Below are 24,267 nucleotides of genomic sequence, written 5' to 3'. Positions count from 1 at the left end.
ATTTGGGTGGATGTTCTCAGGGCGTTGACTGAAAACAAAGTCTATGGGGAAGATGAGAAGATTCCTCATATGAATGAAACAGCTGCTCTGACCAATGCCAGGTTTAAGAGGTGCTATAATAAGAGGTCTGGGATACTAGGACTAAATTCAGAACATTTCACTTTGACTTCCTGCTCTATCACAGCTTTAATTCAAAACTTGATGCTGCATGTTCCTCCCCAGACCTCATCATCCAAAGGTTAGATGTGAAGAACCTTCCAAGATTTCTTCAATAACCACTTTCACAAAGGGTTGACAGCCAGAAACAAGTCAATATTTACCCATTAGCTGCCTCGGCTGTGCATCACACACATAGTAGGTGTTTCAGGGATAAATGAATGTGATGTTCAGTAAGCAACAGAGCTTCTAAATAGGTGAAAATGTATTTTTTCAGGAACTAATACTTTAAGTTGCAGGCCTTCTTTTTATCAGTTAGGTTTGGCATATGAGTCTGGAGGTCAGTACAGAAAAGCAAAGAAAAAAAAACCAAACCAAACCAAACCAAAACAAAAACCACATTTATTGTCCAAAGTAATAATATCCTGAGAAAGTAATTTTGAAACTGCAGATGTTAAAGGTTACAACATAACCACACTTTGGGGGACGTTTAGCAATGATGTGTGCCAATGGTTCATGGCTAAAGGGACATCCTGATAACAGATGATCTATAATAGCAAGACTCTTACCTTTTCATGGTAGATTAGGAGATAAGCAAACAAAAACACTAGAGAAGGGCAAGTATGTGGTTCTGCGGTCTTTATGTAGATATGAAACCGTGCCTAAGTATATTCACTAATCCAATAGAGACAACTTCAGATGGCAGGTGGAGCCAAAATGTATTTACAAGACTATAATCACTCTTTCCAAGACTCTTTTCTACCCACTCCATCAAATAGAAGGTAAGTTAAGATTCTGTGAGTTATAAGGGCAATTTATTTTAGTAAATGTAAGGGGAGAAAAGCCAGTGCTAGCAAGAGAAATAAAAATCAGCCTTCGAATTCAAAACAATGTGTATTTCTCTTCTCTCCCTCTCCCTTATACACACACACACACACACACACACACACACACACACACTTTTCAAGAGCCCTACTTGAAGCAGGTTTATTGTACAGCAGTTAATACTCTTCTCAAGACACCCTACCTCCCATATCAGAGTGCCTGAGTTCAAGTCCTCTTTGTACTTCCCATCTAGCTTCTTTCTAGTATGTGTGTTATGAGGCAGAAGTACCGGATGAAGTAATTAGATTCCTGAAACTGATACATGAAGCCCACTGAGATCCCAGTCCTTGGTTTCACCCTGTCCTAGCCTTGGCTGTCGCAGGCATTTTACAGTGAACCAGCAGAGAACACAGACACTTTGTCTTTCTGTGTGTGTGTGTGTGTGTGTGTGTGTGGATACATGCATGTGTGTACACCTTTCAAAATAACAAAAATTTTAAAACCCCTTCCTTAGTTTGGGAACAGGAGTCTATTCTTTCATTTGTTTATATAATAAAGACAAAACATTTCAGGCCCAGTGGATAGCCTACTGGCTAAATCCTCACCTTGCATGTGCCAAGATCCCAGACAGGTGCCAGTTAATGTCCAGACACTCCACTTTCCATCCAGCTCCCTGACAAAGCAGTTCAGGCTGGCCCAAAGCCTTGGAACCTTGCTCCTGCATGGGAGGCGTGGAAGAAGCTCCTGGCTCCTGGCTTTGCATTGGCTCAGTTCTGGCTATCGGAGCCACTTGGGGAGTAAACCAGTGGACGGAAGATCTTTGTTTCTATCTCTACCCTCTCTGTAAAATCTGACTTTCCAATAAAAATAAATCTTATAAAAGAAAAGACATTTCATATATAAAATTTTAACCCATAATGATCCTTTCCATACTTCCCCCTTCCTCTTTATCTTATTTTTCCCTTTTCCTTTTTGGTATAAAATTCTTTCAATTTTCTTTAAAGTCACAGGCTTAATAATGTACTAAATACAGAATTCAACAAGTATGTTATAGAAAGACTACAGTTCTACAGAAATATAGACAAGTACTATAAACAATCATTGAATTCCATATACATTCAATTTCATGCACATTACATTTTTGTACTCTGTATGATAGCTACACAACAAAAAAAGCATATATTTGTCTCTTGAGGACTACCTTAGTTCACTCAGCATGATGGTCTTGAGATGCAGCCTTTTGTTGCAAAAAAAAACACTATTTCATTTTTTTTTATGGTCAAATAACATTCTGTTATGTATATGTACCACATTGTCTTTATCCATTTGTTGATGAACATCTGAATGGTCCCGTCTCATAGCTAGTATGAATTCAACTGCTATACACATGGGGATGCAGAAAACACTTTTATATGCTGATTTGATCTTTATTTGGATAAATTCTTAGGAGTAGGATGGATGGGTCATACGATAGTTCAATTTTTCAATTTCTGAAGAATCACCATGCTGTTTCCCATAGTGGCTGGACTAGTTCACATTCCCACAAAACCATCAAATTACTAGAGAAAAGCATAGAGAAAAACAATGCAAGACATTTGTCAAAAATCTTATTGGATAAGATCTCAGTAGCACAGATAATAAAAACAAAAATATACAAAAAGTATTGCATCAAGCTAAGAAGATTCTGCACAGCAAAAAAAAAAAAAAACACTTATAAGATTGAAAAAGCAACTGACAGAATGGAACAAAATCTTTGCAAACTATTCATTTGACACAGGATTGATGTCTAAACTATACAAGTTCAAGAAGCTCAACAGCAGAAAAACAAATAATCCAGTGAGGAAATGGCAAAAGACACGAACTGGCGTCTTCAAAGGTTGAAATAAAACGGCCAACAAGCATACGAAAAAATGCTCAGCATATGAACAAATGCTAGTCTGCCATCTCACATGACCCCGATGACTCTGTCCAGCTTTATAATGAACAAACGGGTTGGACTAACATACAAGTTAAGCTGATTAGGTTATCTTCCTTCTGCACTTAGAAGAATGATAGATGCTTAGAACAGTGAACTCCATTGCACAGTCCTGGTGAGAAAGCTTTTTCACTGAGTTACCTTGGAACAACATTGATCCCATCTTTTTTTTTTAATTGGAAAGTCAGATATATGCATAGAGGAGGAAAGACAGACAGGAAGATCTTTTGTCTGCTGATTCACTCCCCAAGTAGCCGCAATGGTCAGAGCTGAGACAGTGCAAAGCCAGGAGCCAGGAGCTTCCTTCAGGTCTCCAAAGTGGCTGCAGGGTCCCAAGGCTTTGGCCATCCTCAACTGCATTCCCAGGCCACAAGCAGGGAGCTGGATGGGAAGCAGGGCCAACAGGATTAGAAATGGTGCCCATATAGGATCCCAGTGTGTGCAAGGCAAGGACTTTAGCTGCTAGGCTACTGAATTGGGCTCCACTGATTCCATCTTCAGAGTGTCTGTTTTATCCTGCCTGCTACTGTCTTACCTGCCCAGTATTCTTTTTATTTTTTAAAATAAATTCCTCATCTGTCTATACTGCACAGTACATATTTCAAATATTCATATAAGAGATCTTCAAAAGGCTATGGAAAGTGGGAATTATGAACAAACTGCATGTAGATTTCAGAAACTTTCATGCCAAATTAGCATCTTTTAATTTCATTTTTAATGAATATGTGAAATGATCTGGTTAATTAACTAAAGCCCCATCTATATTTCAGTGTAATCAGTTCTTTCTGTTTATGGTAAAGCTCAGGAAGGCATTTTGAAGTAAACTTGGGAATCAGAGTGAAAGATCCAGAAATTCTATTCTAGAACCAAGAATCAGAAAAAAAAATAATAAAATGAATTCAGTCTGCTTAGAGCTTCTTTTCATTGAAAACATAGTTTGTGATATCTTTGTTCAATACAGAGAATGATTGTCAAAGTAGAAACCCTTTCAGCATTGGAGTTTCTTAGAGGATGTTGACGCATCCTTGCTCATGTGTCCAAGCACTACTGCCAACAGATGGTTTCATGACCACAGTCGTCTCTTTGCTTGTAGCTAATGCAGAACCTCCAGAAGTTTCCCCCAGCTGCTGTTTTGGATTTTGAACAAAGGAGTCCATTATCATCTACTCTTTCCCCAGCCTTGTCTACAAGTCATTTGTTATATTATGGCATTTCTTGAAATTTAGCAAATTCTTGAAAAGAAAGATTTAATCTTCTCAAGAGAAGCTGGGGGAAGATTTATGGACGCCTATTCTTAACATGTCAAAATGTGGCTTAGCTGCTAAATTTACTGGGACCGCCCACACAGCCGAGGATTTCTGTGACTCTGCTGGAAACAATGGCTTCAGGAGGTAACCAAACAGCATTAGAGGAAAACATTTGACAGAAAACAGATTTTTAGGTTGCAGAAGGATTTCCTATTTTACAAAAGAACATTACATTCTTAGGAGCTCATTAAGTTGTTTTTCTTTGTGTTCGACCTCAAATCAGAGTTTGGATTTCTTAATTTTCTACTCTAGAATAATCTGCAAGATATTGGTAACAAGTTCCCAATCTTCAAACTGAAGGCATTTATTCTTAAGTATTATTATTATAGACTGAATTGAATGTCTTAGACAGCCTTTTTATAATGCTGTTTTGTTTTGTTTTTTTCCTGGGCGTAATCATTACAAGTATTTTAAAAATAAATATTTCTGCAGGTGAAATATGTATTGTGCTTCCATTAAAAACTAAAAACATAATTACTGCATGGGATATATATATATGTGTGTGTGTGTGTGTATATATATATATATATATATTTGCCAGTAGTTCTTATTCACTCTTTCAACACCTTTTTTTTTTTCCCTTTATTTAACAACATGATTGCTCCCCACATAACCTGGCCTCTTTTATTCTCTATTTCATGGAAGGGAATGGTAGTCTGTTACACAAATGTGCTTCCTATTTCCTTTGAACCAGTATTCAGTCAGTTCCCTGCAGAACGAATAGATAATGAAATTCTATCTCTCAAGTGTGTATAGACATATCAATCACTCTAAGTGGAAACAATCATTCCTCTGCCATTTGGAGCCAACATCTCTGAACACAGAAGCAGCATTGCTTTCTGTTACTAAAAATAGTGTTCCATGTACTGCTAAGGTTTACCTTCCAAGCACAAGCCACAGAGGTCAAGAAAAGCAGATTTGCTGATAACATTTGATTTGAGCAAAGGGAGTGATAAAAGGTGCATTCCATAATCCAAGTTTACAGCCTCTGCAGGTCACCAAGCAGCCTGCCCGTCACCCGATGGCATTCCCTGATCTCTGGCCAGAACTGGCCAGAATGTACAAAGATTTATAATTCTTTTTCATGCTACTGAACTTCAACTTTCCCCATCTTAACATATCCTACACAACTCAGCATTTTTTCCTGCCTCCCACACAAGCAAAAAGATTTTAGCTTTGTGATAACACTTTTTCTCAAAAATCACCATACGTGTATAGCCTTTGTCATGGCTTCAGTATTTTAGGAAGCTGACACCAGAAGATAGAGAAAATAAGACCTTCAACTGCTTTTAATGCAACCACCACTATCCTGCGTGGCCCTTCTACCCACTGTACTTTAAAAAAAAAGTATATTTAAAACGCTGTTGGCTAAAGGCATGCTGCTGATAAACTAAAGCAAACCCTGTTAGCATAACATATTTTAGTTACAATAAGGCGCTGCTGTCTCTACCCAGGACATTACTGCTGAGAAGCAGAGCAGCCTTCAAATTCACTCCTCAGATCCAGAGCAGTATCGATGCAGAAATATTAAAGAGGAAATTAATAATTTATTTCAAAAATTCATTTGCAGCTGCACTTCAGTGAATTAATCACTTTTTTGTCTTTATCTTCTTATTTATTCCTCTCCTATACTAATGATCAAGTTAAAACCAGGAAGTAGAGTTAGCGGAAAGGCCGGTGAGTCTGAAGCTTCCAGGGAAGAAAGCAGGAGGAAAAATGTGCTTTTATGTGAGTTCCCTACAGGACCTGATAAACGAAAGGGGATAGGTTAAACTTAATCCCATCTTTTCAACCCCAAAAGCAATAGGAAACCATGTTACTATGTCATAGATTCTCCTTAGTATTTTATAGGGGAAAATTAAAACCCAGCAAGCAAAAGTTGCAAGTTATTAAAAAGATTAATCTGTTGTTTATCACTGCACTATCTCGGCATTCTCTTTCCTGTAGGCTCATTAAAATAGTATGGTCACACAGACAAAGTGACGGTATAATTTTCCTCAAGTGTTACATGGGGATTAGGTACAGACTTTCAGAAGGATTCGAGGTGGGCTCGACAGTTTTTGCATAACACTTGCTTATCACAACTTGCCAGATGACTCTAAGGTGACATTATGGCAAGGTTCAAATCCATAACTATTTTAATCATGTTCTAAGTTAGAAGAGAAAAATCAGTCAGAGAAATTCCATTTACCAAACCCCAGACGGTGGCAAAGCAGATGCTTTCTTCCACATTTAACACACTCAGACCCAGGAAGACACGCCAATCCCAGCTACCACTTTAAAGAAAAAGAAAAAGATATTTCTTTTATATACCTTATTCTACTAAGTTATTTAATGGAAGAGATGACCTTTGTACTAATGATATTTTTAAAAATTTTAAAATGAACACTGAAGTTTCTGTAATAACCTCATTGCTTGAGCACAGGATCCATAGCCATTTGAGTACCAAATGATCTCCTTGAGCATAAGCAATATCCATGATGGAATGGGATGTTCTGGCATGTGTATCAACAGAGAGGGGGTTACTTTAAGAGAGAAAATTCAGAGAACTTTGTGTCTGACAATATCCAAAAAAAACAAGAGATAACAACAGAGAAACAAGCAAAGCAAAGGAGAGAAGTCAGGAACCCATACAGCTGATGGCCAGGGCACATAGCCCTTGTTGACCCAGGCACGAATTTGTTGAATTCACATCCTAACACTAGGCCAAGATGCCCATATAGAGAGATTTGCCACTGCTTTCACACTGTATCACCCCATCAGGAACTCATCAGCTAACTTGAAATTTGCTTTCTAAGGTTAGAGTGCAACACTGCCATCAGTGGTACACTGGATGCAGTCTTCTCTCAATAAGATTCTTGAGTCTTAAATGCCCAGGTTTCTTCCCCATCTCTAGTCCTGAATCCAGCTTCTAACTATCACAGACTCTTCAAAGGCAGCAGTGATAGAAAAAGTAATTGGGTTCCTTCTACACACTAGAAGAGCCGGATGACATCTCAGGCCCCTGGCTGCAGCCTGGCCCAGTCACGGGTGTTAGAGAGAATGAGTGGATGGGAGCTCTCTGGTGGTTTGGTTACCCTCCCACTCTTCCTCTCTAAAAAGGAGTTCTTATCATACAATGAAAATCTGAAAAATCTCTACCTAAGATAAACTGTCTCTATTCCAAGCAAATTCAGAATATAATTTTACAATTCGATTTAAACAGCAGTTGATTGCTTGGTTGGTTTCATGTTGTGTGTGTTAAAAGCAACTGGCTTAAATGGAGGAGTCAATCAAAAAAATACGCTCCTGCCTCTCCTGGCAATTGACAGCACTAGCAGCTAGAAATTTGGTAAGTATCGCCCCTCCCTAATCCCTTCAGCAGAACACAGAACACAATAATTATTAGCTTTAGGGAACCTTTTGTTTCTGGAAGACTATTCTGCTTTTGCGGTATGCAAACTATCCTTTTTCTGCTTTATTGCAGTGTTTGTCTTCCGTGGGTCTTCACAAGGTCTAAACTCCTGGAGGTTTTTGTCTACCTAGTACTGCCCCCATGTGGGCCCACAGTGTCACAAGTGCCAGGAGCTACCTACATTCCATTTTTGACATTAGCAGAGGAAGGTAAAAGCCATGATTCTGTTTTCATTCTATACCTTTGTTTGAATTTTCAGGTAGAAAAGGAGTTGTTTTCCAGCCTCAGAAAAAGTAGCTAGGCTGTTATGCCTGGAAATAAAAACAGAGATGGAGGAAAGGGAAGGGAAAATCCGGGCCAATGTTCTTTCTCACCTGGGATTCTTATTTTTCTGCACCCAGAAGGTCAAATCTGAACTAAATCAGTATGCAGATCACATACACAGCAACTACAGTTCCAGACTAGGGAATGTGCTAATTGGCTCACCCGCCTGAAATACCAGGGTAACAGTCGTCTGACACACAGCCTCTGAGGGAGGCAAAGCTTAATGCAGGACAAAATGTTCTCGCCATTCTGCAACGTCACCTGTCCCTGCTTCTAGCAAGTAGTCTGACCACACACAACGGTGACCGCAGCACTTTCATAATGATTCTACTCCATAGACTAATGTGTACACTTGGGATTTTAGGATGTTAACTCACAAGAAATTAAAACTAGTGATCCTTCAGGCAGCTTTCCTCTTTCTGTTTCTCCTGTGGTGTTCCAAAAAGTGACCTAAATAGTATAATGCATAAAAAGGCAAGTTAGAAATTCATTAGTGGCGTTCACATTGTTCTTAGCATTGTGAACCTGATTAATATCAGACAGGGAATATATGGGAGAGAAATTCTTCTGGTTACCTGCTTGGATTCCCCTCTACTACCGCCTCATCAGTCCAACTCACGAACTGTTGAAGACTATTTAGAAAAGAAGTCTACCATCCCATGAGGCACAGCACCTGTACCTGGTGTCAGGAAGCGATGACATCCTTGGTGCTCTCTTTGACCAGGGAGCCTTCTTGAGTAATGGGGCTTCTATGTTGGTGATGCAATAGAAATCAGATTAAACTACAGCCATCAATTGTTGATTAAATCTAATAGCTTATCCTGATTAAAGAGGTTGGAGGTATGGCATGACTCTTCCGACTAATGTCACTCAGTAAGCCACTTGGAGAATGGGCCAGCAAATGGAAGATCTTTCTCCCTGTCTCTCCTTCTCTCCGCAAATCTTTCAATAAAAATAAAAAATCTTACAGAAAGAGAATTTTTGGAAAACTGTAGTAGTAAAAACAGTGGTAGTGATGCCCACAGGATAACAATGAGGAACAGGCAACCTTTGCGGATGGAGAACACTTCATTTGGCTGAAGCAAATCTAAGGCAGTCAGAGCACTGCTATCAGGTCAAGTGCAGTATACCCAAGACCATTTAGGTGCTCTTTTGTTTTACAATGTTTTTAGTAAACATTTTTTAGTAAATTGCATTTAGAAGATTTTCTGGGATTATTTAGACTTATAAAAGTACAGTTAGTTCCCAGGCAGCACAGTCTCTCCTGATTGGAATTTGCATTTAGATCTGAAAGCTCAGTCCCGGGATTGTAATTTATGGTCTGCTTCAGTTTCTTATTTATGATAGTTACATTTTACATCACATTCCCTAATGGAGCCAACTACCTTATATTAAAGAAAGGCTTCAGCCTGACTAAATGACATTGGCTTTTTTATTTGTTTGTTTCTATGATTGATTGCTTGAACAGGTGCTTTTGTAGATTTTTTTTTTCTAACAACTAAAAAAAATTTTTTTCTTCCCTGTATTTTTCAACTTTCATATTTGTCAGAGTCTCCAGGTTTGTTTGCCAGAGTCTCCAAGTTTGGGACAAGCTGTGAAGATGTCAGAAAATCCAAGAAAACTTCTGTTTTGTGAGACTCAAAGGGATTTGCTAAGAATATGAATTGTCAATTTTGCTTATCACTCAGTTTGAAAATCTATACTTGAAACCTTTCATGTCTGCCTTATCCCTGACTGGCATCAAACATAATAAACTCAAAATAAACTTCTGATGAAAATCAGGCCTCAATATTTTACCATGAATTTCTCTTCTGTTTGATTTTTTTTTGATCAGCACCAGATAAAACCAGAAACAAACAATTTTCTTCCAAATCCCATTTTGTCGAAACAGTACTCGTAGCAAGGGAAAAGAAACGGACAAGTACGGATTGCTATTGTTCAGATATTTCTTCTATCATCTCTTAACACGTTTATAAAAGCAATAATCATGTTGGGCTTATGAATCTTTCAAATTGGAAATAAGAGAATACAAGAGACCCAGCTTTAGAATGTGTGGCAATCTTTCTCTTACATGAGGAAATTTTGCATCACTGGCAGTTCAGTAGCAAAATTTACTCTTGTCTCTTAAGTCTAACGGTCTCATTTAAGCTTAAAATGAACAGTTTAGGAGTTTTTATTCTTAATCTCCTAATTCTGGATGGTGACAATAGTTCGCATTTTCTCCATGCATCTGATTGGTATGTGGTAGTGAAATGCAATCCTTTTGCTGTCAGTACAGTTTTTACAACACCTTTGCAACATAATGCACTCACTGACACTAGCTTAGCTTTTGTAGCCCTAGGCTTATAACCTGGTGGCATTGGAATGTACCTGTTCCAAAGAAAGCATTGGTCTTATGACCGTTTTGTGATGTGGAATGAACCGAAAGCAGGCTCAACTGGCCCATCATTACAATATGTAGTCTACATACTCTTCTGGTTACTAATGAAGGTTTGTCTCATATTTGGAGAGGATTATGGCAAAGGTGACAGGGAAAACGAAAGAAACATCTCTTATCAAGCCACTTACTTGTCAGAAATGTTTTTTCTTTTGTCCTGAGAACATAGCAGGATACTGCGAACACATTTAACTGATGTGAAAAATTGCAGATTCCAAGATAATGTTGTTGAACAAGCTTCAATGGTGGCAATTTAATAATTTTCATTTTGGAGAAGCTTGTGATTGTATATTTGATTGGGATAAATAGGGGAGGAGTTGAGAGTACCCTGTTTTTAACCAGACTGTGAATATATACCTGTATGGATATTTAAAATATATGGCCTGAGAGACATGCACAGTTAATCTTCCACTTGCTGTGTCAGCATCCCATAAGGGAGCTGTTTGTAGTCTCAGCTCCTCCACTTCCTATCCCGCTTGCTGCTAATGGCCTGGGAAAGCAGTGAAGGATGGCCCAAAGCCTTGGGACCCTGCACACACATGGGGAACCTGGGAGGAGTTCTTTGCTCCTGGATTTGCACTGGCCCAGCTCTAGCAGCTGTGACCATTTGGGGAGTAAATTAGTGGATGGAAGATCTCTCTATGCATGTCTCTCTCCCCTTCTCTGTAATTATTTCAAGTAAAAATAAATAAACCTTGGGCCCGGCGGCATGGCCTAGCAGCTAAAGTCCTCACCTTGAACACACCAGGATCCCATGTGGGCGCCGGTTCTAATCCTGGCAGCTCCACTTCCCATCCAGCTCCCTGCTTGTGGCCTGGGAAAGCAGTCGAGGATGGCCCAAAGCCTTGGTACCCTGCACCCGTGCGGGAGACCCAGAAGAGATTCCTGGTTCCTGGCTTTGGATCGGTGCACCAGCCATTGTGGTCACTTGGGGAGTGAATCATTGGACAGAAGATCTTCCTCTCTGTCTCTCCTCCTCTATATATCTGACTTTGTAAAAAATAAATAAATCTTTAAAAATAAATAAATAAATAAACAAACAAACATCAAAGAACATGTATATGGCTTTAAGAAGATTAGGAATAGTTGTGAAAGTCTTTTACCCTTAACCCTTGGTTCTTAGAAAACTCACTGCTAGTACGTGATCAGTTTGGAAGTTCGTTAATAGTTTCTACACTGTGATGTATGATATGTAGAATAACACAAAACTAGGTAGGGCCAATAAAGAATATTCATTTAAATTAACCTGTCTAATGAAAACAAAACAAGACATTTATTTTATACTAGTGTCTTTTCTTTTAGTTTCCTCTTAAATCTAAATGAGTTCTATTAAGTCTAATTCCCAAAGAAGGTTTCATTGTCTGAGTCCATAACAAAGTATACACATGTTGGGCAAATTTGCCATGACTATGTCAACTACTGTTGATGTAGGAGCAGAAACATTGTACACATTTTCATTGAAAAAAAAAGAATGAACTGAAGCCAGCAACTAAATATAAGAATTTTTCAGCAGTGAAATTACAAAATTCTTCCTGACAAAACTACCCACCAAACAGAAGAAAAATAAACAAATAGCACACAATGCCAAGAAAACAAAATCAAGAACTGACTTCCCTTTTTTCCTCCCATGCATACTCCGTAGATCTCTACAGACAACATTCTGTGTTGGCATATGTCCCTGATGAACTAGATTAAAGACAAAGCAAAAAGAACAATCCCTTGCTATGTCTTTAGAGTATCTGCGCTCAATTTCCTTCAAAGACAGAGGACATCTAGGAGATTCTTAAAGAGCATCTTAAAAGATCTTTATTTTCACTTGTGATAGTCTTCTTCTTATTCATGAGTGCTCTCAAAGCCTTCCTTGACAAATGTATGGTGGTATAATAATCTGATAAAATGGCATACTCATAAAAATAATGATTAATACTCATTATGACTCAAACTTCACCAATTTGTAATCATGCTTGAAAGTGGATTTTGAATAAGTAGCAGAGTTCATTCTGTGAAATTCCACTTGGAAATCGGACAGCACGGGGAGAGTGTGATCATTGCTGAGGCCTGGTGTGTGGGGCAAAGTAAAAATGTCGCCCCTCAGTACACACAGTAATCCCTATCTTGTGTTTTTGAACAAGCTAGGTAATAACACTAGCTTTTGAATTTGTATCTCAGAATAAATGGATTCGTATTTATTGCCAGTAAGACAAAGCCTCCATAAACTGCTTAAGAGGGACACTTTCAGAAATTTGGCAAAGTGGATTGCCATAACTGATGTTACCTTCTTCCAAGGATCAGGAAAAGCTCTAGACCCAGCATTTATGATAGGCCCTACATTAGTGACCAAGCAATTGTGCTCATCTGTCAATATTTTTGGAAAGCCAATCAGCCACAAGCTCAATATATTCATTATAGCTTCTTTTCTTACTGCTTGAATATAAGTGAAAATAATTTAACTTATCAGTAATTTAATGTTTAAATCTACACAAAGAAATTCTGAGAGACATGGACAAGAGGGAAAGATATGCATAAATAAACAAGTCACATATTTGGCCAGTAGATTAAACACATAATTTCAACTGATCTAAATTTTGGAAGCATTTGCTTGTACAGCTGCAACCAGTAAATTAAACCCCCTGCAGACATCAGGTGTGTTTCATGCACTTCCACAATACCAGATTATATGACATATGACTACTAGTAGATTTTTAACAAATTTGAACAAATATATGCTCCAAAATGAAGCCAAAGAGATAATGGACTGTGTGTTTAACTCAATGCCACATCTTACAGAATATATATAACTTAGCAATTTGTTATAGTATGCTAGGCAGGTCTTTAACACTGAATTGGAAAAAAAAATTATTTCTTCCCTAATGGGCTATTTGCAATGAAAGTGGGTCCAAACTGTGAATGGGTGACTGGAACCAGCCATTTGATAAAGAAAGTTTTTCCAAATAATAATACATTCTCCAGTGATCTAAGATCTATGTAGTCTCTTCAAGTGTAAGAGTCAATAAGGCAATCAGACACTTAGCTTTTAGGACTGAAATGGGAAAGAATTTTCTTTTCAATGAAGAGACAAAAAGATAATAGACACGGTGATGATGATGGAGAGGACAAGAGAGAGTTAGGTAGCTTAACTTCAAAACGGAAATGCACTAGAACATAACTCTGAGACTCCTGCGGCTGAAATCTTAAGTGATCCTGTATTCAGAAGCATTCCAGGCACCATCATGTGCTTAGATTTCTATGCCTGCTGCTCACTGCTGAAACCTTTACATATTTTTAAGAGATTAATTATATTCATTTGAAAGGCAGAGGAACACAGTGATGCTGTCAGATAGAGATCTTCCATTCCCTGACTCACTCTCCAAATGGCTATAATAGCCAGGCATGGCCTAACCCGAAGCCAGAAGTCTGAACTCCATCTGTGTTTCCTGTGTGGATAGTAGGAGCTTAAGTATTTGGGGCATCTTTGTCTGGCTTCCCAGAAACATAAGCAGGAAGCTGGGTCAGAAGCTTCACAGCCAGGTCTTCAACTGGCCATCTGATAAGGAAAACAGGTTATCATAAATTCTTATGGAATACAATACCATATCTTATCACATGTGCCTAGCATAAAGGGATCAAGTCAGGCAACTAGTTTTCCATCTTTGTGCTTAGAGTCTAACAGTTCTTCTAAATGAGTTTTTCCTTACAGAAATAATTGTGTAAATATTAGGGAGGAGTATTTTTAGAAGAGGAAGAAATCCTGAAATAATATCCCATAGACTAATCCCATCAACAGTTGCCTACTTGGCTTATCCTGTGGTGACTTTAAACCATATGGATTTTCTAACATAAATATGCTTAGAGTGACACCAAGCATTTTTTATTTGGAATGATTGCTACATTATATAACAGAAACAGCCATCCCATTATACAACACATTGCATGCATTCCATTTGGCCTCCCTGTGATGATTCAATCTCCGAGTGGTGCTTAAGATGGTAAAGGTTGAGAGAAACTATTATCCTCTAAGCAGATTGGGATCATTGGATGAAAAGTATGGTGTGTCAGCATTGCATCCACCATCGCTTATAATACAAAGTTCAGTCATATAGCTGGAAGCTACTAGCTGATTAGAACAGCTTCCTGGGCCAGGACTTTAGTTTTCTTAACACAGAGAAGCAGAGGGCTGCTTGTTTAGCCGAAGAGGTAGAATGGCACAAACTCTCCAGAGAACATTATGATTTCAATCCAGAAAGCCTGCTTACATCTCACTTCATTTTCATTCCATGTATTGATTTCTTCAGAATTGTGCACATGTATTCGAATACCTTTATTGAATCCCCAAGGCATTACAAGTAAATGCACACAGAATAATTAGGAACAACTGAGAAAGAACAAATTGGAAAGAACATATTTTCACTGCATATGGAGAAAAGAACCTTGGGTTTATTGGACAGCGTCATTTCAAGGCCAGCTCTACAGAATACTAAGTCAAACCATGCTGATATTTTAAAGGGAGAAGAAATCTCAGTAGTCAATGTCATAGCTGAAAGGACAATATCTGGACTTGCATCCCTATTTAAATACAGCCCAGCTTTGTGACTTTGGATGCATTTTCAATATACCACACCTATTATGTATAAAATAAAGATTACCAAATTGTAGAATTCCTAAAACTACAGAAATATGATCCATAGGATTTCAGATGGAACAATAGTGACACACAGTAACCTGAATGAGTTTTAACTCTTCATATTATCTTCAAAGTCTCCTCCATCCAGATTCAGTACATGAGGTCAAGGTACAATGAGTATTTCATAATGCATTCGGCTGTTCCCCATATTCTTTCTTTCTGTTTTGTGTACGCTAGTTTCTAGCAAGAGTTCAAGTTATGTATATGTGTGGTTAATCATGTCCTCAGTATGTTGACCCTGCAAGAAAACTAACTTGTTTTGCTTTGTAATCTCTCACCATAAAAAGAAAAGCACCTTCTAATTATTAAAGTAAAGCATATATGATAACAATAATCAAATGGTAGGAAGCCAATTGTTCATAAAGCCCCTGATATTCTAGCAACACACAGTCATTTACACAGCTAATATCTACTACAATGCTCTATGTGTCAGTTACTGTTAGATGTCAGAGATAGAAAGAGAAACAAGGCTAAGTGGATTCTCAATATTCACTGGAAAGCATGAAAGCATCCAGAAAGGGAACTTACTCAGGTCAGGTCTGAGATAGGATAGGAGATTTTGCAGACTCTCACATTTGTTTAATAGCAAGCATCAGTATTAATTTTATTATTTGACATTTGACTGGTTAGAAGATAAAGTTATCTCTTCCTACAATAAATTTTGCAAAAGTACCCTCCCAAGTTTTCCTAATGTTCAGAGAAGTGGAAAGAACACAATGATTTTCCCAAGTCAGAAGTGATGACTTGGTATCATACAGAAACATTAATAATCAATACCACTGAGGTAGGATTATGGGTCCATTTATTCATTCACTTACTCAGCCTCCTCCACAATGCCTTTGCGCATAGCTTATTGTGCCCAGGTTACTGGGCCCTTACATCTTGTGTCAACAGTGCTTTAAAAAGAATAGTCTATCAATTGAAATAAATATATTTACTCATAGGGAAAACAGTTGAAGGATAAATTGTATCTCACAGAAATACTTAAGTACAAATTAAATGTCTGATTAAATCTCAAAGAACTATTCAATCCATGATCCTTGATGTTCTGAAGAGTCATCACCTAAGATAGCAAACTAGAAATTCATTTCCAGTGCCATTTCCTAAGCTGGAAGTAGATGCCTGAAAACCCATGTTTCCAATTATAATGTAAGATTTCCAGATTCAGAAAACAGCTTGGCAACGAACTCTGGTCATGATCAAGTTTGACAGGAATCAGAAGTGTCATCACATGCCACCATATTTCCCATGGTGCGCTGGATATGTAACACAGCAGTTGATAAAGCAGTTGCAGAATCTAACTTGAATTATACTACCTTCTAGCTTCATGCAAATTATTTAACTTTTCTGCATTTCAGCTGCCTTACATGAAAAGCAAAGTTACTACCTTCTCAAAACATTAGCTATTGTCATTCAACTAGTCTATAATCTCCATGAAGTGTACAACAAGACTATTTCATTCATCTTGACATCCTTGATATACAACCCAATAGACACCCTCCCTTCAAACACACACACACACACACACACACACACACACACACACACACACAACATCAATGGGAAAAGGGTTTAGAAGGAATTCAGGCTTGAAAATAATTTTTAAAATAGAATATTAGTAAACCAATGTATATGATATATGAAGTTAAAATGCAAGCAAAAAGCAAGCAAAACGTGGAAACCAAATGAGTATGACAGTCACAGACTAAAGAGGAGTCGCATAAGCCAGAAGGAAAGATAAATAGTATCCAAACAACTTTGCTTTTGGAAAATGCTAAAAGATCATCTCATCTATATTTCATCTTCGAAGAAAGGGAACTAAAGCTCAGAAGAGTTTAAATAGCTCATAGCAGTAAACAGTGGCATAGCTGAAATAACTATCCAGATTGTGTTTGACACATACGTTAGTGCTCACTTGGGAAGGGACCGGAAGAAGACACCGGAGAGTCATTCTGACATCATATAGTACAGTTCTCCATATGGACGCTTACCGTCTAAGTATTGAGGATATCTTTTATCCTGACTAGCAGGCTAAGTTCAGAATGAAATTCCCCTGAGATGTCTTTTGCGCTGCATGGCCAGGATGCTACAGCCAAAAGGCACCTACTACTGATCAACAAACATGATTCACAAAGGAATAAGCACAAAAATCATCATAAGCAAAATTAATAAAAGAAAAAACAGTTTGTTGATAAGAGGGGAAGCAAAGGGCTGACTGCTTGATTTAAGCGCAGGCTAGATGAAAATAGAGCTTTCTCTATGCCTACAACATCATATTGTTTTTTATAATATGTTCATATATAAAGGTGAAAGCCACAAATGTTATTTTGCTTGGTACTTGGTTTTTACTTTCGTTTGATTGACTTTTTGGAAGAACTCATGATATTCACTCACATATCATTAATACAGCATCTGTCCCTTTGTGATTAAAATGTGGTCAGACACTTTTATTCTTGTTTTATAATATAATGGATCAAAAGTCAACAGTTAAACATGAGTAATACTCCAATTTCTTAAATCCCATTACCTTACTTCTTATATTTAATGCTATATAATTCCAAAACAGGAAATAACCTTCTATCTTTCATAAACAGGTAAATGTTTCTCATTTATATTTGTCATCTAGTGTACACCAGATTTGGAGGTGTAACCGTTGATGTGAAGTTGCTGCATCCTTAGAAAATGTTGGTGTCTGTTTACATTCATCCTTTAATGGAATAATCTTCCAGATCAGTCATAGTACTTGAAAGACAATCAATGATACATGTGCCCCTTTGTTCTTAATTAGCATCTGATTAAAATGTCTTCTCATGCTCTTCAAGCTTAATTGTTGTCATTGAGATCCATGAAAATACTCTTCCAAAGATTTCTGTATTGAAAGTTAGAGGCAGGGGACCTACAGTGAAGCAGTATGTCCCCAGGAATTTTTTGTCTTGGCTGATTATAATCAGTTTTTCACTGCCATCATGAAATAATTACAAAACCCAGGTGATGACATCCTACAGCTATGCCATGACTCTAATATTTGGGTTCTTTCGGCAAATGGGCCCATCAGGGACTGTCCTTAATGTTCAGTGGTACTCAGGAGTTTCATCTGCAGGTTTATTGCATTAAGGCTATACCCATCGCAGAAAAAAATTTGGACCTAAATTACAACATGGCATTCCCTCCAGTGGACCCTAGTATTGCTTCCTCAACATCTATTTCTCCCTTCAATTTCATCCTCAGTTCACCTGGTAGCAGTGAATTAGCTTTTAACTCTGTAACACATTCCAATCTACCTGGGAAATTTTTGCAACTGTTGGCCCAAAGCCCTAGCCTAGACCAGTTTAATTAGATTCTTTGCACAACGATTAAAGGGGGGCTCTGGAATCAGTGGATTGTCTGTATCCTGACTCTAGAATCTCTGACCAGTGATTGTAATGTTTAGTGTCTTGAGTGTGTCAAGAATGCAAACAGGGTTAACCACAGAACTTATTTCACAGGAGTGTGCTGAGAACACTCTTTGGCACTTGGAAGTACAATCCAAGCATTTTCTATGATGGTGATGACATTGATTATGATATGATGATGAAGGAATTGGAACCAGGACTTGATGGATTCCTGGCTGAAGCTCTCTTTAATGCTCAATTTTTCAAACTGTGAATCCAATGAACTCCTTCTTGTGGAAGTTTTTTGAGGTTAGTGCTTCTATTATTTTCAGTTGTTGGCAAACTTTAGGCTAGGCTGAGCAGCCAGGTTTGTTCTATCGATTATATAGAAAAAGTACCATCAAAATACCAGCACACCAATCCAAGGATATCTTCCCCAGGAACATACAAATATATAAGATTTTAGAACATTTATTATGTGTAAAATCTGGAGATTTATATCTTGTAAATCACCAATTAATATGCCTCACCCACCCTTCAATTCTGTCTATCTAGTAAATGAGGGGATTGAACTGGAAGAAACTGAAGGATGACCAACTTGAGAACTCTTGCTGACTATGGAATAAGTTAAATCTTAGTATAAGAACACGAGAGACTAGACTTTGCAGTCTGAATTGCAACCATCTTTTCTTTCCCTTGCAAGGGAATTTGCTTTCCCTCCTCTTTGAAGATGAATAGAAAGGAGGTATTCAGTGCTACTAATTTTCAAAATGAAAAGGAAGGCAACAGGAAAAGCAGAGAGGTGTTGATTCTGGATCACTGATAAACCAAAGCATTATTTGTCTTTGTTAAATATTTGGAGTGGGAACATTCTACAATTTATTTATACATCTCCAAAGCCTACATGCAAACACTGAGACATTTTCATAAATGGAAGTGATTCAAATGCAACATTAAAAAGCATTGTCCCTTGTATCAGGTCACATTCCACACAGCTCAACAGCATTGGTCTGGGCATGACATAAGCATTTTAGGCTGTAGTCACGTAATATCCACTCACTTGGGAAGTGAATTCTAAAGTATCGAATTGACTGTTCTATGGCGCCATGTTTAAAAATCAGTCCGTCTGGGCTCAGCACGGTGGACTAGTGGCTAAAGTCTTTGCCGTGAACACACCAGGATCCCATATGGGTGCTGTTTCTAATCCTGGAAGCCCCACTTCCCATCCAGCTCCCTGCTTGTGGCCCAAGGCCTGGGAAAGCAGTCGGGGATGGTCCAAGGCTTTGGGGCCCTGCACCCACATGGGAGACCCAGAGGAGGTTCTTGACTCCTGCCTTCTAATTGGCACAGCACCAGCTGTTGCAGTAACTTAGGGAGTGAATCATCGGATGGAGGATCTTCTCTGTCTCTCCTCCTCTCTGTGTATCTGACTTTGCAATAAAAATAAAATAAATCTTTTTTTAAAAAAAATCAGTGTGTCTTGTGTAAAAATGAAGGGGTTTTAGGGCATCCCTGAAAACACAATGAAAGATCTGGCAATGCTGGGCTGATTCTCTGCATGTCACTAAAAGAGCAGGCAGCAGCTGCCCTGAGTCTTTGATTTTCTATTTTGCCTTTAAACATTATACACATCCAAGTTGAAGTGCCTGCATTTTACTCTTTGCAAATTATAGAGGAGGCAATCATTCTGCTACAGTGGGTTAGGCTCCAGCTTGAGAAACTTGTATTTCACATGAAGGTATGTGAGAGTAAGTCCTGCCAATGCTTCTGATCAAGCTTCTAGCTAACTGCCTAGGAAGGTGATGATGATTCAAGTCCTTGGGCCCTTCCACCCAAGTGGTCAACCCAAATAGATTTTCTTGCTCTTCAACTATGCTGGCACAGGAGCAGCTACTGTAGGCATTCAGGGAGTGAACCAGTGGATGGAAGATGTCTCTGCTTCTCCCTCTCTTTCGGTTACTCTGCTTTTCACATAAATAAATCAACTTTTAAAATGTGTAAGAGATAATACAGCACATAGAAGTGAGCAATGGTTGAACTGGCTTCCTTTTCAGTACTCTCAAAGGATGTTCTATAGGCATAGAAAAGCAGTTGCATACATTATGAGCTTCTAATATGAACTTAGACCTATATCTGTCACAAAGAAAGCAGAGTTTTTCAAATCACCTACTGAGATGAATTGAGGAAGAGTTTCCTGGCACAGACCTCAAATTGCTTTATAGATCAGCCTGAAGCCTTTTCTGCATTTTCCTCATTTCCTTTATGGCGCTTAAGTCAGAAACAGTTTTTCAGAACCATCTATTAGAGGCACATGAAATGTCAGGTCAGATTTATAGATTCAGAAATTGACATTGGATCATAATTCAGTTTAGAATAGAAGGAAAAGGAGTGCCAAAAATGACTTGGAACCAATTCCTTTGTGGTCACAACAATAAAAAGAGAGCAATGGTTTGCAAGACAAAACCACTTCTCTTCACTCCTACCCTCAACTTTCATTTTGGTACATTCATTATTTGCACAAGCACTGAATATTTGTTTTAAATGCAGATTTGCACTAACAATTTTTTGAGAGTCCTGACCCTGTGCTATTTGAAAAGTTTACTATTTCATTTCTTCTATTTTTCTATTACTTATTTACTCCCATTTTTCTGCTCCTTATTTGCACTGAATCTCTTTTGTACATGGTAGACCTTGCACGAAATTGTGACCACCATGGTAGGAACACATTTTATTCATCTTTGTTCTGCCAATTCCTAGCATTCACTTGGCACCACAGATGATTCTAACCTGTTCGTAGTTGTGGGAATGACTGAGGAGTTCCACTTCAAGCCCTTCTTCTGGATTTGGGATATGAGACTCTACTCTGGTTTCTTGTACTTTTCTACCAAATCTGAACCCATGTTCAGCCACATTAGTAAATTATTACATTTCGCTTTTTCCATCTCCCCTGACCAAATTTCCAAATTATCAAGTTACTAGTAAAAGTTCTGAAGACATGTTTACTAGTACTAGAATTCTGATACTTTATAACATACTTGCTGATCCTTCACAGATATGTATTAATACAACTACTCCGTCAGTTGTTGCAGATTTTTGGCTTCTAATACTCCCATACTCTCTATCTTATTAGATGACCTGGACCACCTATGAAATTTAGGTAATCTCACTTAAACTCCCTTAATTTCTTATTTCCTTTTCCAAGATTTCATTGTACTGCTATATATCTTTAGTAATTGTCACTGTTGCTCATATATATTGGTCATCTAATTGGTCCACTTGTTCTTTCGTGTTTTACTCTTTCGTCTGCCTGTCCCTTTCCTTTATCACTCTCCTTTTTTCTATTTTTCTCTTTCCTGAGTTTGTCATATTTTACTTTCATCCACTTCAATCTAAAAAAACTCCTTTTAAAGAAAGATTGAGGAGCAGAGGGAGGGAGAAGAACAGAGAAAGCAGAAGGAAGAGGGGAATGGAGAGGGAGAGAAAAATAATGCTCACAATAGCCAGACCAACTTCAAAATTCACAAACTCCAACTGAATCTCCCACACAGATGGTGAGAGCCCAAATACATTATCTTCTGTCTCCTGGGTACAGTTACAGGAAGTTCAATCAGAAGTTGAGATGGAAACTGTCTCAGGCACTCTGAATATGAGACATGGATATCCCAACTGTCCACTTAATCTGCTGTGGCCTCACAGTTGCCAAATCAAATTCTTTTCTAATTTCTATTCCTCCTAAACATTTGTATTTTTGACGCTAAATTTATTAACATTTTAAAAAGTTTTATATAACATTATTGATAACTCTTATATTTTGGTTCTAATACCTTCTCAATAAAGTGTTATCTACTTCTGAGTTTTGAGTTGTCTTTGTCCCACACATTCTATCACATGGGCTTCTGATCTATTTTAATTCTTCCTTTTCCTTTCAGCAATCAGCACCCAAGCCTCAATGGGCAGTGTAGGAAATACAGACATTTCATTTGACATGTTGCCCCCTTGTACCAAATTTGTACATTTTCCTCTTTCAACAGACATAGAAGTGCTAGAATATTCTAGAAGCACACCCTGAAAAATTTCAAGTGAGAGAGTAAAATCAGGGATAAGACTAAAGTCATACAATGAGAAAAAAAGTTTGGTATTTGAAATATGACAGAAGAGATGATACTTAGGCACTTTATAATACCTACCATAGATAGAGGTTAAGTTTAGGGAAAACATATTCCTCACGAGGAGCCTCCCTTATAGTCCCTTCCTATTAAGACGAGGAAGTAATGCATTTTCATAGTAGCAGGAATTGTTCATGGCTGCAAGTGAGAAAAATCTAACTCATCCAAGCTTAAAACAGTGTAGGGGATGTATTGGCAAACATAATTAAGCTTGGGGAGGAAAGACAGTGCTTCTAAGATAGCTAGAACAATTGACTGCTCCTGATCCCTGGCCCAGACTCTTCTTCTGCTTCAACTACATTCTCCTTAGGTAATTTTTGCCATGAAGCTTGAATCATGACAATGGCATATTCGGGTTCATGTCTTTTCATTCTCTTAAATAGTGAAGAAATAACTCTTCTCTGTAGCTCCAAGTGAAAGAAATATAATTGGAACACTTTGTGGGGCTAGTTTCTATGATATACTAACGTCTAAATAAATTATGATTATTGGGTTCATAGAGACAAATAGGAAACCATCAGCTCTTACTTGCATTGACCTAGATCCAGAAGATTCAGGCTTGTCCACAGTACTTCCTTTCAACCCAAATCAGTCCTGACCAAGAACACGATCCCTATTTTATTGAAAAGCCCATTTCTCCTTAAATTTGTTGTCAATTTTAAATCTTCTTTTTAGTCTTTAAACATTTTATTTACTTGAAAGTCAGTAGCAAACAAACCAACAGAGAACAAGAGAGCTTGTTTACTCCCTTGATGTCCACCACAACGGAGGTTGGGCCAGGGCAAAGCCAGGAGCCACAAGCAAAATCCAAATCTCCTATGTAGATAGGAGGACCCTAATTACTTGCTGCTTTCCAGGATGCACCATAGCAGGAACCTAGAATCAGAAGAACCTAGATGCAAAACAGGCACTAGAATAAGAGACAGAGTTCCTTAGTAGTGGCTTGACTTCTAGGCCAAATACTCAGCATAACATTTTGTTTCTCAACTAGAACAGTTCCATATTAAGCATTACTTCAATTCAGAAATTATTTTTCTATGTAAAAAAATGAGGATTTCAAGCATCCTTGGCCACTGGGTTGGGGATTGGGATCAAATACAATCTCAGAAATCAAGATTAACGAAAATCATCCATCTGAATTGCATGGCAATGGCACCTGTATAAATTTCACAGGTGCTGTAACATATTCATGAATTTCTTAGAACGATCCATCAGAGCTCTTCCGAGGCTGAATTTGAATACTGGCTGAACTCACGTAGGCCAAAAAGCAGACAAATGTAAAGTCGTGTCCCTGCCTTGCTCTGTTTACTATTGGTCATCACCACTCACTTCTATCGCTGTACTCCTAAGAATTAGAAAACCATCTTGTTCCATCATACAAAGAATTTCCCCATTTTTCAGATTTGAAATAGGAACTAGGAAGGGCCAGGCAGACATTTGAGTTAGTGGGTAAGATGAGTTCTGAAGTGCCCACAGCCAGCTCTTTCCTTTCCAGTCCAGCTTGCCTCTCCTGTGCATCCTCTGAGAAAACATCAGATGGATCGAGTACCTGGGTACCTGCCACTCAGGAAAGTGATCTGGACTAGGCTCCTGGCTCCTGGCTGCAGCTGGGCCAGAGACAGACATGTGGA

At 38.2% G+C, this 24,267-nt stretch overlaps 1 long non-coding RNA gene across 1 annotated transcript in view; it reads left to right on the top strand.

Moving 5' to 3' along the window:
- LOC131480464 (uncharacterized) overlaps positions 1-23,763 on the top strand; it is a 242,000-nt gene extending 218,237 nt beyond the window's left edge. The window contains exon 3 of the long non-coding RNA XR_009245548.1: positions 23,752-23,763. This is a non-coding gene — a long non-coding RNA (uncharacterized LOC131480464). The remainder of the gene's footprint in view (positions 1-23,751) is intronic.
- Positions 23,764-24,267: the final 504 nt, after the last annotated feature.

The sequence above is a fragment of the Ochotona princeps genome, chromosome 6, assembly GCF_030435755.1.
Source record: "Ochotona princeps isolate mOchPri1 chromosome 6, mOchPri1.hap1, whole genome shotgun sequence".
Lineage (NCBI taxonomy): Eukaryota > Metazoa > Chordata > Mammalia > Lagomorpha > Ochotonidae > Ochotona > Ochotona princeps.
This window is presented reverse-complemented; position numbering and strand designations above follow the sequence as displayed.